We start from the raw sequence: 15,500 nt of genomic DNA, 5'->3' as shown, positions 1-15,500 counted from the left end.
TTTCTTAGAGCTAATTGCTCTCAGGGGTTACTCATTGCAATGTTTGCCAGAGCTCATCTGCCTGAAGATGTCACCAAACTGTCCCTCTTGATCCCACCTGTCACACTCAGTGACTTCTCAACAGCAGCTGGGAAGTGAAAAAGTGACTGACAAAAATAACCCAAACAAAAAACAAACCCAAAGGAAATTTCTGCAATAGATACTTTTCAAGAATTGTTTGGCTTTGTTGCTGTTTTTAGTTGGTTGGTTGGTTTTCCCTCCTTAATGTGATTGGAATCAATGACTTTTCACCTTCCTACTGCTTTGGAAGCCTCAGTGTTTCCTTCAGCTCGGGCTCATCAGAGCTCTGCCATGGCACTGCTCATCTGGAAGCCCAAATATCACCCCATCACTCTGTAAGATGTTACTACCATCTAATACTGAGGAGATTCAAGCTCCATATTCCATAAAATGCTTCCAGAGAACTCCTGGAGACCAAAAAATCCTTTTGTAGAGCAAAGTTGGGATCATCCTTCAGGAAGCAGCAATGACACAGAATCCTGTTTTCCCAGATCACATCATTCCATCCAACCCTGATGTTCCCCTCAGAGCAGGGTGGGTCAGACTGGGAACACGGATTTCAGGAATTAAATATGACGTTTGATCAGGATTCCAATGGCTGTCCCAAATTTCAGTGCTTCCTCTTTCAGCCTGTCCCAGCTCATGTTGGCCACACACCATCAGCTGTAAAGGTTTATGCAAAAGCCTCAACCAGGGATGGCTAAAAGAATAAAAATACTGACTCAGCAAGGAAAGACAGGCAGCAAACAAAGGCTGAAAATTAAGTTCTCAAGTCCTCTTTTTGTGCAACGGATTTTAAATACTTGGGATTTTGCCAGCACGTGCCATGATTGCTCTTGGGAGGTTTCAGAACTCCATTTTATTGCTGCATATATGAAAAAGATTAAAGAGCCTTGAGCATCCTGCTATAAAACAACGAGCTGCAGATATTTCCTGAGGTTATTTTTTGATGGGTTAGTTAAGAGCCATAATGCATAGATTTTGTTCTTTGCTCAAACATCATCCATCTCAGCTGTAAAAAAGGAGGAAACTTGGCATTTTTTGCCTTCTGGTCATTGAAATTGGCTGTCAGGATACCTGAGCCATTTGCTTTACTGTCATGTAGCTGCTGACACTGCAGAAAAAACATTATTATGAGGGGTTTAGAAAGGGAACATTGGCAATTGTCTAAGAAATACATCCTTTCTGCTCCTAGGGTTATGTAAGCCTTTTTATCTGTATGTATGTAAATACATGTCCCAAGACACTCTTATCCCATCAGATGTGTTGCTGATAAGATCTGTTTGAAGAGGGGAATAGAGATGATCCAGTTAATGAACTGTTTGCAGGAGGTGGGTTATTTTGGGTGACCCAACCTCTTGAAGCCTTAATCTGCCTTCTCCCCACACTCTCAGTGTGTGCAGGATGATTCCTTTGCTTGAGCTTTCCTTTTGCCACTCGTGACATGATCCTGATTCTCTTTGTAAAGTGTTGGAGTTCCAGGGCAGGAAATACAAAATCCACAATGAAATGCAAACCAAGTCCCCCTCCTTTCTCACGGCATCATTGAGTTACAAGCTGGCAGTGATAGGACAAGGGGGAATGGCTTTAAGCTGAAGAGGGTGGATTTAGATGGGATATTAGGAAGAAATTCATCCCTGTGAGGGTGGGGAGGCCCTGGCACAGGTTGCCCAGAGAAACTGTGGCTGCCCCATCCCTGGAAGTGTCCAAGGCCAGGTTGGACAGGGCTTGGAGCAACCTGGGCTAGTGGGAGGTAACCCTGCCCATGGCAGGGGGGTTGGAACCAGATGAACTATAAAGAACTTTAAGGTCCCTTCTGACCCAAACCATTCTGTGGTTTTATGAAAATTCTACTTTAACTGTATTTGTTTGTTTAATTTGTTATATATTGAAGGTGTCCCTGCCCTTGGCGGGGGGGTTGAATTCGATGACCTTTCATGTCTTTTCCAACCCAAACAATTCTGTACTTCTCTATCCTGGGTGATGAAATCTCTCCAGTTATTTTAAGGTATGAATTTTTTCATGCTTTACCCCAAACATAAAACTCTTGTCTGCAATGTCAGTTCATCACTTCTGGCTCTGCCTCTCTCATCCCACCCTTTATCCTACTTTAGATTACAGAGAGAGTGATTGTTGCAGTGACATGATTGATGAGCTGTATCAGCACTCACTGGGTAATATTTAACATATTTGAGAACATCTGTCCAGTTAATGTGGTTTGCAAGAGAGCTTTCTGTCTCCTCCAGAATGCAACAGCTCCCCAACTAATAAAAGGGAACTAATTTTAGAATGGTTGAAATGAACAATTAGAAGATCCATAAAGGCATTTCTGTGTGTGGCATTAAATATAGCAAGAATTAATTTGCTGGAGTGGTTAAACTGTGCATGACAGGATTTTAGTGGGGGGAAAAAAATTCATGTAATGCAAATAAAAATCTAAGCAGAAGAGTGGGAATCAAGCATAATTTATGGGTAGGAACTGTGCTCACCACACACACTTTTGTGTACTTGCAAAAGGGGTCTCAATTAAATATACCATATAAAATTAGAGCAGCAGGGGGTTTGCTGTTAGTCATAAAGCACGTGTAAATGAATCAAAACTCATTAAAAAGCTGTATAATTACAGTTAACTAGGAGAGGAAAAAAAAAAAAGAGAGTCTGGACAGAGTAGGATGTTAAAAAAAAGAGATACAATGGCTGTGATTGGACAGAAAGACAAAAATAGGTCATGGGAGGAGAAAAATGAGCCCACAGAGGATGAGCATGATGGAAAATCCCTGCAGGAAGCACTACTGAGTATGTCATTAGTGGGAATGTTTCTGAACAGGAGGGTCACACGGCTGGGATTTGTCTTAAGGTGTCTCTGTGTTATTCTGCTTTCACTTAGTGTTTTATTGGTCCCTCTTGGCACATAACAGTGAGGGAGGAGAGCCTGGCCAACACCAATGGAGAGCACAGCATGTGCTCAGTGACCTCCTGAGGTCCCTTCCCACCTCAGTTATTTGGGATCCTGCACATCCCAGCAGTGTCTCCTTTCCCAGTGGGTTGATCTGAGCAGAGCTGTGGGAACACCCGCTCAGAGGGGCTCAGCCACCCCTGCTGATGGGACACAGGCCACCTCTGCTCTGGGATGTGGCCAGGCTTGCCCATGAAGGGAGGATGGCTTCTTCAGCTGAACACCAAAAGCAGAAGGGCTTTATGACAACCAGTGGAGAAGGGACCAGCCATAACACAGCAGGAACCTCTTGATCTACCCACCCAGAGAACCTGCTGCTGTCACTGCTGGCTTTGTCAGCAATGACCCAGGCCCCACCACAGAATCACACAATCACTTAGGTTGGAAAAGCCCTCCAAGATCATCCAGTCCACCCTGTGCCTCATCCCCACCTTGTGCCCCAGCCCAGAGCACTGAGTGCCACGGCCAGTCCTTCCTTGGACACCTCCAGGGATGGGGACTCCCCCACCTCCCTCTTCCGATACTTAACAACTCTTTCCAGGAAGAAACTCTTCCTGATGTCCAGGAAGAATCTCTTTGTTTGTAGGCACTGTAAAAAGCACATTTAAAGCAAGGCCCTCACCCAGTAACCCCCAACCTGGATGACGTGTCCGGTTGTCCTGCAGCACGAGGAGACCGGGGCACTTCAGACACCGAAACCACCCTGACCTCAGGAGCCTGGCTTTCTGTGCCAGATAATTTACTTGGTTCCTCAGGAGAGTGGGCTATAGACTTTAAATGTACTGCCACACATGGTCCAGGGTAGCTCAGTGTTAAATGCAGCAGAATAAAAACCATGGCTGCTTTTTGCACAGGTTCCCCTCGTGCTCCTGCAGGGCTGCACGTGAGTGGCTCTTCCAGCAGCTCTCAAGGTCACACTGAGCTTCCTCCCTCGCTGGCAAAGATGAATTTGAGTTCTGTTCGTGCTCCAAACTCATTTTTCCCTTAGTTAACTTCATGCTTTTACTTAGCTCTGCCTTTCTGGTCCAGCAGCCAATTCCAAATTTAATAAAACTTCTCATGTAGATCTCATTTTCTTCTATTTATCTACATTACTGAATTTCTCTCCCTCTTCATCCCTTTTTTTCCTGACACCCAGCACCACGTCCTAGTATTGTTAGTATACAATAAGAAATTCATGCCTCGGGCAAAAATGCTTCTCAATAACGTGGAAAAAAAATAATTCTGGAGAGAATGATCAGGCAAACTCACGTTTGCTCTGATCTGCGGCGCAGAATGGAACATCTTCAAAGGCACCTGATTTTCCTGGAGATTCCAACAGGCAGTGGCAATTCCTGGGTTAAATGAACCTTCTAGTTCTGCTTCAGAGGCTCTGACCCTGAAATCCAGCTCTGCCCGTCAATATATTCCATAGCACTGCACGTGTCTGCCTCAGGATCTGAGGAGAAACACTGCCTGGGTCTCCTTATCTTCCCAACTGGATCGTGGAGGTGGACTTTGCCAGAGTTTTTGGGATCTCAGGCCTGAACTGAGAGAAGTTCTCTGCCTGCAGGGATTTTTCCCTCCTCTCTGCCAGCCTGCCCATATTACTGAGTAACCCAGTCTCCATGGAGGATGAACTCCTGAGGAGAGGACACAACTGAGGGAGATACACCAGCACTTACCTTGAATTTATGGACCTGGGAGTCCATTCCTCATTACAGCTCACAGTAAATCATCCTCCTCCTGCTTTTGTTTGGAATCTGCTTCAGCTTCTGCCTTTATTTCCATCCTTTTGTATGTATAAAATCTTTCAGAAGAACCTGTACCAGTAAAAACAAAATAAAACTAAATGAGGTGTGCTTAAAAAAACCAGAAAAGATTTGCAAGAGACTGGAGGATCTTTGCACCACAAGACGCAGATTATCATGAGTTTTTCCCAAATAATTTTTAATTTATCTCATTTATTTCTCTTTAGGAAGTTGGTTTGGAAAACTGGCTCTGATTGTCTATTAAAAAAAGACAATTTCACAATTGAGAAAGAACAATCTCCCTGATCTAGCAGAGCTTCTATTCACATTTAACTGTTAGCAGAGCTCAGAGTGGCTCCTTGTGAGGGAAACAGGTTATGGGGGCATCAGATTCCCTCCTGGTATTGCAATGAACATAAAGGAAGCCACCCGCTCTGCAGGAATATCAAACTGATTTTTAATATTTTTGGACAACCTGGAAGCAGAAACCAACATAATTAAGAAAATCAAGATGTCTTTGAATCAGAATGATTGGTTTAATTTTCTTTTACAAAAGGGAAACTTAGGGGGGATAAATATCACTCACTCCTCTTTACCTGCTGTGTATTCCTTGTCACTGTCAGGCACAAAATCTGTAATTTTCCAGGTTTACTGCTTTTCCATACTGAAATGAAAATGACCATCAGTTACCAAAGACTTGAAACTAATTCCCAGTAGCTCCAGAGCATGGAACCAGATTTGTTTCACTCCTTCCTGTGTGTTTTCCCAAAACCAGAGGAATTCTACCAGTCTGTGTAGCCACCTCCTTTGGGCTTGGAGCAAACAACTACTCTGAAAAAAGGGATCTGAGAGTTCATTATTCCATGTGCATGTGGGTCCCACAGAAGCACCACTGCACTTCCATGGCAACTGTCATTATTACCCAAATGCACGGATTTTATCCTTAATTTCCATGCAAAATTGAACTCAGAAGTGATTTTTTTCATCCCAAGAAAAATCTCCGCAGAGGGATCTTTCTCCCTATTTTAAACACTGGTTTGTTCTCTATGACAAGAGAAGCACCCACTTACCTCAAATGTCCTTCCTTTCCAACAGCTGACCTGGGATTCACCACAGGAATTGGGAGCAAGGCTTTTAATAGCTCTCCATTTCCAGCCCTGCCTGCACTGGGGATGGGAAAAAAGCACCTTGGCTATAAAAGCAACTGTTCCACTCATACCAGCACGAGCCTTTGGAGAAACAGGACTAAGAGGGAAGGAAATTGGAAAAGTGAGGCTTGAGAGTATAATCCTATTTGAAAAGGATTTTAGAATCTCTGGGTCACAAAGGAAAAAAAAAAAGGAGAAAAAGAAAAAAGTCTTCACAGGTTCTTTCTACTGTATCTGAAAAAAGCCTTGTTAGTTTTCATCTCAGTTCTGTGTCCTGTTTTAAAGAAATAATAATTTTTCATGTCTTAAAGACATTTCTGCAGTTCCTTGGCTCCTTCCTCGTTACTCTTTCCAGCTGTGTGCCCTCTATTTCTTCTCTAGGAAATGGAGAGAGAGCTCTTGGCCCAAAGGAGGGTCACCTTCCCAAAGAAGGGACACCTTCCCAAAGGGCCACAGCTTCAGCAGGGCCTTTTCCAGCAGTGATGGTGGTGGTTAAAACCTCAGCGCTGGTCAGCAAACACGTCTCACCTGCCCTTGCTCTGTAAACATGGCCACAGACTGACAAACTCACCTTGTCACCGGGTAACAAACCATCCTCCTTCACGTCCCATGAGGCTGGAGAACCTGTTGTGAAGTTTTCAAACTGCAGCTGAGATGCAACACAAATAGTAAAGGGGATAAGAACTTACAGTAAATTTTAATATATAGAGATGAACCCAAGTGGTCCCAAAACAGAGAAGGAACCCCCCACCATGAACATCCCTGAACCACCTTCCCCATCCCTCCTCACAAAGGCTGAAGCTGTTGACATTTCAAGAAATGTAAGAAAATTTTCGTATAAAACAAAGTGTTTCGTTGACAAAGCTTTCCTGTGCTAATTTTTAAGCATCATTGTGACTGGATTAATAGTCCTGATTGTGTCTTGAAACTTTGGATGGACATAATAAATTGCTGAAGTCAACACTGCTTCCCTCCAACCACCTCTGCAAGTAACAACAGGAGAAATAAAAGGGATGAAAACCAGTGTTTGAGCTTAATTATTTGCCCCCTGGCAGTGAATATCCACTGCACCAAATAACCTGCAGAATAGAGAAAGTCAGGGGAGGTGTTAATGCAAGACAAGGAGAGGAAGAAAATCATATTGGAGACAAAACAAATAAATTGTTTGGCCTATATTAGAGACTAAGAGCTTTCAAATGAGGAGGCTGGTTAGACACAGGTTATCAACATCTCCTTGGCAGGGGCTGTGATATTGGATGTGATAAAATGAGAGGCTGCGGGTGAAGAGCGACACAATGAGCTGCTCACTGATCCTACAGAACACTGACAGCAAGATTTCCCATGTATCAATTGGAGAACAGGATACTTAACATTTTGAGTGCCATTTGATGACATTCATGAGATGATAATGACTCTGTGCCAGTAACGACCTAGACTGCATTTGGAGTGGTGACCTAGAGGGAAAAAACTTTAAAAGGCATTACTGTCACCTCAGACGTCGCCATCAAACTTCACTGCACTTAAGGCCCTTCCTTCAGACTTACATCCACATTATTAGGATCCTGCTCTGCTCACAGTGTTTGTAAAAGAGGCCAGAATTAATCTCACTATATTAAAACTGCCTTTGACTTAAAGAGGAGCAGATCTAAGCCAGTGATGAGAATGTCTATTATTCCCTCCTCCTGCCCCTCCTCTGGGCTGCCCATTTTCCATGCCCTTGCTCCGTGCCCTGCAGAGCAGAGCTGATGGAGTGACCCCACAGGATGACACAGTTTATGATCTGCTCTCCTCGCCCCTTTTGTTGCTGACGGTGTGGGAAGTGTAATAAAGAATGTGCTCTAATTAAATCTCTCTATTATTACATTAATAAAGAGGGACAATCTCTGGCAAGAGCAAATCAAGAACAATCTCCAGTGATCTGCTGGTTGGAATGAAAGAGATAAAAAAGGAGACAAGCCCTCTTGCTCCAGAAGAACCTGTTTTCACCCAGTCTTCTCCTTGGGGCTCAACAATATTCCTTTGCACCAAGAAAATAAAGGTGGGTATTTGGAGGTAAATAACTGTATGTGACACCCTCAGCCATCCTAAGAATGTGAAAACCACAATCTCTTGGATTTACTCCTTTTGGGAATATCCTTAATCCTAAATCCCATCCCATTTTATTCAAGGACTGCCTGGACATTTATAAACCAGCCTAATTACTGGCCTTACTGGTTTAACTGGAGCTGCTTTAGTGAGGGCAGCATCTGTAAACATCTGTTCTCTCCAGTGAAAAGTCTTTAAAGCCTCATGTTCACAGAACTTTTCCTGCATTTTTGACACGGCACAAAACTGTCCAGCACACCAACCACCCTCAACCAACATATAAATCCCATAGTAAAATACTCATTACTAAAGAACTGAATAATTGTCAATATTCATGTTTCTGTATTATGTAAATAAACATAAAATACCTTTTTTTCCCTGCTGATGGTAAGAAAAGCCACAAGCACATCTCAGGAGGATGTACAAGCTGATGGGCCATGGTCTGGGAAACAAGAGCTGCTCAACCTTCTGGAGTAAGAAATTAAATATATTGGCTGTTGGTTTGATTTTTCCATATTCCATTTCCATATTTTGACTTCCCTGTAAGAGAAACAAGACAGACACAGAACTAAAACCGGATTCTTGGCAGCTGGAGCTGCCCTGTTTCCCAGCCTGGTGCCTGCAGGACTTCTGAAGGTTCCATGGCTGTGGCCCATCCGTTGGAACGGCCCAGAAAAGCCACCAAGGACTTTTAAAGCAAACCCAGAACAACTTTCCTCTGTCATATAACACATCAAGTTCCATGTTCCTTCTGTTTAAAACCACCAATGCAATTTTAAATAATATCCAAAACGTATTTTTTGGGTCAACGCTCTTTTTCCTGTCTTTTGGAAAGGTTTGTTGAATTATTGTCAGAGACTATTTGGTTTTGTGTGACTTAATTTACATGCCACACATTATTTGACCATCTGGCTTCTCCCAGAATACCATAAGAGCAGATTTGTAAATAATTAGAAATATTAAAATAATAAAAATTCTAAAATTTATTTATTATTATCAAGGGCAAGCCTTGAGTCATTCTCCGCCCTGATTTTTTGCAGTGTGTTAAATTAAACCCAGTTTTTATTAAAGATATTATTGAATCTACAATTTAAAGTGGAATGTAAGAACTTTGACACATGAAAGAGTAACGTAAGAATCATCTCACCTAATGAAAAATAATCAAAAATACATCACTGGAAAATCTTTTTCGGATTAAAAATGTGACATTATCATCACATAATACTTCCTGAGTTAAATATGAGCTCTGAGAGAATATCTGTGGGCAAAATCACTTATGAAAGCAAAAAACTCTTCAGATTTGTTGAAGTGACCCAAAACAGGGAGATTTTTCTCACATCCCAAGTGGTAACTCCTCACACAATTTCCATGGCAGCAGAATTATTCCTCATTTAATAGACCATGAAGATATTTTTATTTACTGTTGTATTTAAGCGTTCTCTTTAAATTAAAAGCACGCCCTAATTTTTTTTTTTTTTTGGTAAATTGTGATTTTCCTGAAATCTGAGCTATTTCATTTGCCGAAGAAAATCAATGATGGGCTCATTTGAATATTAAAATGTGCCTATTTATCCCCTCTCAAGAAAAAGGGAAGTGGCTTTTCCCATTGGCGTCTGAGCAGGAGATGCTCAGTTCTGAGCACAAAATCATGGATAAGTAAGGCATCATTTCAGAGTTATATTCATCTAGAAATTCCACAGAGGGAGGGGAAAATCAGTGATTACAGCACTGCACTCTGTGCTCAGCCAGCTGGAGGAGTGGAGCTCATCAGGCCATGACTCCATCATTCCCTTAATCCTCCCTCCGAGCCAGGGATGGAACATTTTCCTTCCCTTCCCTCCCAGAGCTGGATTTCATGTGGGTTTTCCTCTGAATGTCACAGCGAGCTGGAGGTCTCATTTCTGTAAGGTCAAAAAAAAAAGGAAATTTCCTGACGTGCATTTTGGTTCAGGTTTGATTTTTAAGACTTAAAATTCTCCCAGTGATCTGCTAAGGGAGGTATATTTTCTTAGGAGAAAGGTATTTCAGAGGAGCCATTGAAAGTTACGGATTTTCTTCTAAAAATGTTTCCAATTCCTATAATTTTTACTAAAAGAAAAAGTAGGTTTCCGGACGGGGGGGGGGGAGAATTTAGAAAAGTCCTATTTTATTACTAAATTATTAATTTAGTAATTACTAAATTAATTACTAAATTATTAACTTATTACTAAGTTAATTCAGAGTTTTAATTCTTTGACATGACACCAGAATGTTCAGGGACCTCCAGACTAAAAGTACATAAATAATAATGAGCTGTCTTTTGTATTGATTTTTTTTTAAAGATGTCAGCTCTCATTTTTCTCTCGCTTTAAATCTGTGTTGCTTGAAACAGCTTTTTTCTGCATTCAACAGGGCTAAACAGCTACTAAATGAATATTAGTTTAATAAATTAATGCCAGTTTAACCTGAGTCACTCAGTAAAGAAGAAATCACTACAAGGAGTGATGCTGGACAAGTGAGGGATAAAGCTGCAGGAAAGGCACACCCAGAGCAAGAACCATAAAATTCTTGTTTGGCAATAAAAGGAAAATATGCATTAATGAAGCTATTCCAGCACAGGACAACAAGAAGACAGAAATTAAAATACTGTGTCACATTTCAGCAAAGCTCAAGTTTCAATCCATCCTCGGCGACAATTCCAAACCCACCTGGGTGTATCCCTGTGTAACCAGCCCTAACAGAGGGGTGCACTCAAAGATCTCCAGAGGTCCATGATCCCATGATTCTGAAAATGAAAAGTCCTGCAAGTCTCACTCCTCCTCCCCCATCACCCCCAAAGCAAGACACGCTTGAAGGGCAGCAATTTTTTAATCCTATTGCAGAAAGAACAGAAGAAAAACAGTCCAGAGTCCACTTTACTTGGCCCTCTGATGCACTGGAAGGAACCTGTGCAGCTGGAGAGGCTTAACCTCTGATCCACGGGGCATCCTCTGATCCCCTCCCTGATCCACGGGAGATCAGCAGCTCAGGGTCAATCTCCAGGTGCCCTCAGGTTGGCTGCCCACAGTCCTGGAGCTGTCAGCTTTCCTCTGCACAGGAATTGTTCCAGAAGAGCCAGAGCTCTTCCAGTCTCCTTCCTGCCCTGTCCTGTCCTTACCCACAGGCAGCTGGAACCACACAGTGAGCAGGGGAGGGGGTTCTGTAGCGTGGGTGTTGTACCAAAAGCACGTGGCAGTGGCAGCAGGGACACAGGCGAGGATTATACACTTACTTTTGCCCTTTGTCACTGCATTATTATTAATTTTCAATTATTAACCCCTGGCCCACCTGCAGACCACTGATTTTAGAGAAGGATTAGAAGAAGAGGTCACAGTTTCTAATAAATCTCTGCTGCTGGAAAGGCTGTAGCCACAGATCTTGGGGATTTTTGTGGGAACAAAGCTCAGCTCTCAGCTCCCCCAGACATAACCCTGTGGCACTTGTCGGTGCTTTGCTGCATTACACCAGCTCAGCACTTCTCCCAGACATCAAACTTCCTGATATTACCTGGAAAATGATCTTGCTTGTAATGCTGTAAGATGAGCTGACCCTGCTGAGATGTGAGCTTAAACCCACGCAAGGTTGCAGAAGGCAAATGGAGCGTGAAACCCTGTGTGAGAGGTGCTGGGAGGAAAGTTCCTGCAGGATAACACTGATCCTTATCAGTCTTTTAACCTTTTTAATGCTGAACCTGTAATCCCTTCAAAAGCATCTCTCCTGTGTAGACATCCAACCTTTGTGAGCCAGACACTGCAGGGACACGGAGCAGAAGGGAAGGGAAAAGCAGCAGGAGCAGGGTGGGGAAGCAGCAGCTTTTCCTTCACATCCACCCACTGAGCAGAGGGATCCCTTGGAGGTCTGACCTCCTTGTGTTCAGTCTTTCTTCCCTTACACATACTAACTATTGAAGGAAAAACTGCAGCACACGCTACAGAGAACAATTTCATCAACTGCTTTGCTTTTATTGCTTTCCAAGGTGCCCCAGCTCGCTGAGCTCTCCCCAAGGCAGGCAGAGGGAGAGCAAAGATTGTTCTCATCACGCCTTTCACACCACTGAAGCTGTGTCTGCCTGCAATATTCTGTTTAAATAACAATAGCTTGTAATATTCCCTGTGTTCAATAGGAAATGAAGGCCAAAATCAAGGCAAGACTGGATGGTTCTGAGCAACATCATCTGGTAGAAGATGTCCCTGTCCATGACAGGGGGGTTGGAACGAGATGGTCTTTGAGGTCCCTTCCAGCCCAAACCATTCTATGATTCTATGAAATTAATTTAATCTAAATCCCACCTTTAGCCACCATGCCAGGATTGCTGATCACTCCTGAATCCAGTGGATGTTTTCCCTCTTGCTGCCTGTGTGAGGGTGTCCCGTTGCACTCCTGTGATGGGAAAGTCAAAGCAGCACCTGGGAATAAAGGTTTGCTACAAGAGCACTCACCAGACAGTCCTGGATAAAGGTTCACCAGAGGTTTAGGCAATCACCCTGTACCATATTTTACTACCATGGTTTTCCAAGGATTGCCTTTTTAAATCACTTCTCACAGGGAGGGACAAATCTCAGAGAATCACAGAATATCCTGAGCTGGAAGGGACCCACAAGGATGAGCAAAATCCAACTCCTAGCCCAGCATGAAACAGCCTCAGTAATCTCACCATGTGGTATTTCCATTGCTGGAAAACAAGGGGCACACTGAAGTTGTGTTGTTTAAGGTTGAGTTGGAGATTAAGGAGTTGAAGATATTTCAGTGAGTGTGGAGGTGAACGTGGTCCCTCCAGCAACGTCCTCACTGCTGCCCAACCAAGGTCTTGTCCTTTAATTTATCCAACCAAAACAAATCCTTCATGGAAAACGGATGGATGGATGCAGTTTTCTTTTGAGAATCATTCACAAACTTGCACCAGCTGAATTCCCCAAATTCATTCCATTTTGAAAACACTGAGTTGCCTGTGGAAATGACCTCCAGTGTCTCAGTAATTTGGAGTTATGGTTCATTATTGTTGGCACTTGGCTGCTTATCTAAATCCCAGAGCAATCTGCTCTCTGCCTCGTGGAGCTGCTCAGCACTTCCAAAGGGGAACTCGGAGATGGAGGGACCTGCAAGAAGCCACAGAACTCTGTGAAATCGCTGGAGAAAAATCTCAGTTGAGACAACATTTTAGGAGATTCGGGAGAAATGGGCTGGATCTGCTATTAAGTCCTGGTGAGTAACTGAAAGGAATCTTCCAAAATTCGCATAAATTAAGAAGGAAATCCTCAGCTGTTTTAAATAAGGATTTAAATAACTACTTGTCTTTGGTGTCCTGCTCTGCCAGCTGACTGCTCTTCCCAGAGGAATGACCAGTCCCAGTAACAGCAAATGGCACTGGTGGCTTTTCAACTGGAGCCCAACATTGTTTGTTATAACATGATTGCTCAGCTGTCACGTTGGGAAGAGAAGGCACTTCTCTGTTTCTTCTTCTCTTTTCCCTCTAATTTGTTTGCTCTTCCAAAGAAAACTCACGTGCTCCAGTTTTCAGGGGCATTGAAGTGTTTCTTCCAATCAAACTGTGAGATTCCATGGTATAAAATGATATGATTTAAAACAGGAAGATGATATTAGTGTTGATGATGTTATTGAAAAAAACCAACAAGCCACCTTCCAAAAAACCCCCACCCAAACAAATCCAAAGCTCTATCAAGCCCTAACAATGGTAGAGAAGAGAGGAAAAGAAAAATGAAGAAATAAAACCAATAAATATTTGTGTGGATATATATTAATTACTAGCTAGATATCGTCAATTTAATTAAATAATTAAAATATTTGAGTATTAATTATGGGATATAAATGAATTGCTGCATATTAATTAACTACAACAGATTGGTTTATGCAGAAAACATCAGGGGAGGATTCAGGTGCCATTTGTGGGTGCAGAACATTGCTCTGGTCTCCTTCCTACTTATCTTCAAACCTTTACAAAGCCACACATTGGTTTAATTTTATTTATCATTGGCTATTCCAAACTGTAGACAGGGGAAGAGCAACATCCAGCCTGACCACTGTAATTGCAGCTTCCAGTTACTGGGGAAGAATCCCAATTACACGCTTAGAAAAATGACCTCATCTCCCTTCATTACTGATTGATCTTCCCCCTCTATTATTGATGCAGCTGACAAGGCAATCACATCCCGATGGCTCAGAAGGAGCTGACACAAAGGAGCTTCCACACAGACATTTAGAAGAGTCCTGACTTGTCAGTCGTCCCATTAGAAATCTTCTTTGGCAGGGGATGAGGGGAAATGGCTACTTCGAATTTAGCCAGGAAATGATAACTATGGGCTAAAATTTGCTGGATTAAAGAAATAAGGTTTGGTCATAAAATTGCACGTTAAAGACTGGAACCAGAAGATGCTTGACATTGAACAGGCTTTGGTTTTGCTTGTTAATACAACAGGTAATCTTTGGATTATAAAATAACCCACTTCTTTGTGAGGGTAAGACAAGCAGAAAGAATATTTGAGGGGTTTCACCTCCTCCACACCCATAGAAATCACTGACATTTGGCTAGTGGTTGATCAAAACAAGAAAAAACATGCAAAGCATTTCACACCCTTTTCTTTTCACTGCCGCTTGTGCAAAGGTCACACAAGTCCTGCTGGGATCAGGGAAGAGATTTGCTCCACCTGGGCACCTACAGCTGCACACAAGGAGCCACCTCTGCAGTCCAGGTGCCTGAATACAACCTGTTCCCTTGGGAATTCGGGGCCTTGGTCTCGACCACACGTTTTCAAGGCCTTCATGTGAAATTCAAACCACTGTGAAGATGGATGATGCAGTGAAGTCAGACCCTTCAAACCAGCAGGCAGCTCTGGGTGACCAGGTCAGACACAAATCAGCTCTTACAAGCAGAGGATATAGAAGCATTTTGTGCTATAGATTCGGAGTAATTTGAAGGCAGGATTAAAGCCGTTATCCAAGCCACAGATCGTTAATGCAAATGCCCAAGTTAGCAATTCTGGCCACAGCCCTGGGCACAGCCATTAGTATTCACAGCAAGGACTTCCCAAACAGAGCAGAATACTAATAAAAAAAAACAGAAGAAGAAGAAAAAAATCACTGCAGAACCACAGCTGTTCGATATAGATCATCTTTCCATTTTAATTTGTATCATCAGCCCTCCAAGTCAAATTGACTAATACCAGGGTACCTTATCCAAGAGCCATGTGGGCCAATCAAAGATCAATTTAAAGCGTGTTGGAAGAGATTGATTCATTTAATTCATGGGCATCAGAAGCTTTAAGCTCTGCCAGCAGTGCCAAGACATGACCAAAGCATCATTCCAACCACAAAGACACACAGACAATGCTCAACTGATGCAGATGAACTGAAATGAGTTTTTATTAACTCACCTGGAAACATAAACTAGAAATAAATCATCCAGAGCTCATCCTTCCTTCGGTCTCTCACTGTGTCACCAGAACCACCACCCAGTTTTACACAAATTTAATCACCTCCAGGTTACTA

The 15,500-nt window shown here is 42.7% G+C and overlaps 1 long non-coding RNA gene across 1 annotated transcript; it reads right to left on the bottom strand.

Annotated features, from left to right (window-relative positions):
• Nucleotides 1-7,343: 7,343 nt before the first annotated feature.
• LOC120324980 lies at nt 7,344-12,875 on the bottom strand. The gene is made up of 3 exons (XR_005566730.1): nt 12,652-12,875; nt 8,348-8,519; nt 7,344-7,362 (listed from the first exon to the last, which is right to left on the bottom strand). It is a non-coding gene; the product is annotated as an uncharacterized LOC120324980 (long non-coding RNA).
• Nucleotides 12,876-15,500: the final 2,625 nt, after the last annotated feature.

The sequence above is a fragment of the Pipra filicauda genome, unplaced genomic scaffold (genome assembly GCF_003945595.2).
Source record: "Pipra filicauda isolate LSUMZ 115617 unplaced genomic scaffold, ASM394559v2 scaffold78_size3787270_pilon, whole genome shotgun sequence".
NCBI classification, from domain to species: Eukaryota; Metazoa; Chordata; class Aves; order Passeriformes; family Pipridae; genus Pipra; species Pipra filicauda.
Note: the sequence above shows the minus strand (reverse complement) of the source record. Positions and strands in the feature narration are given on the sequence as shown.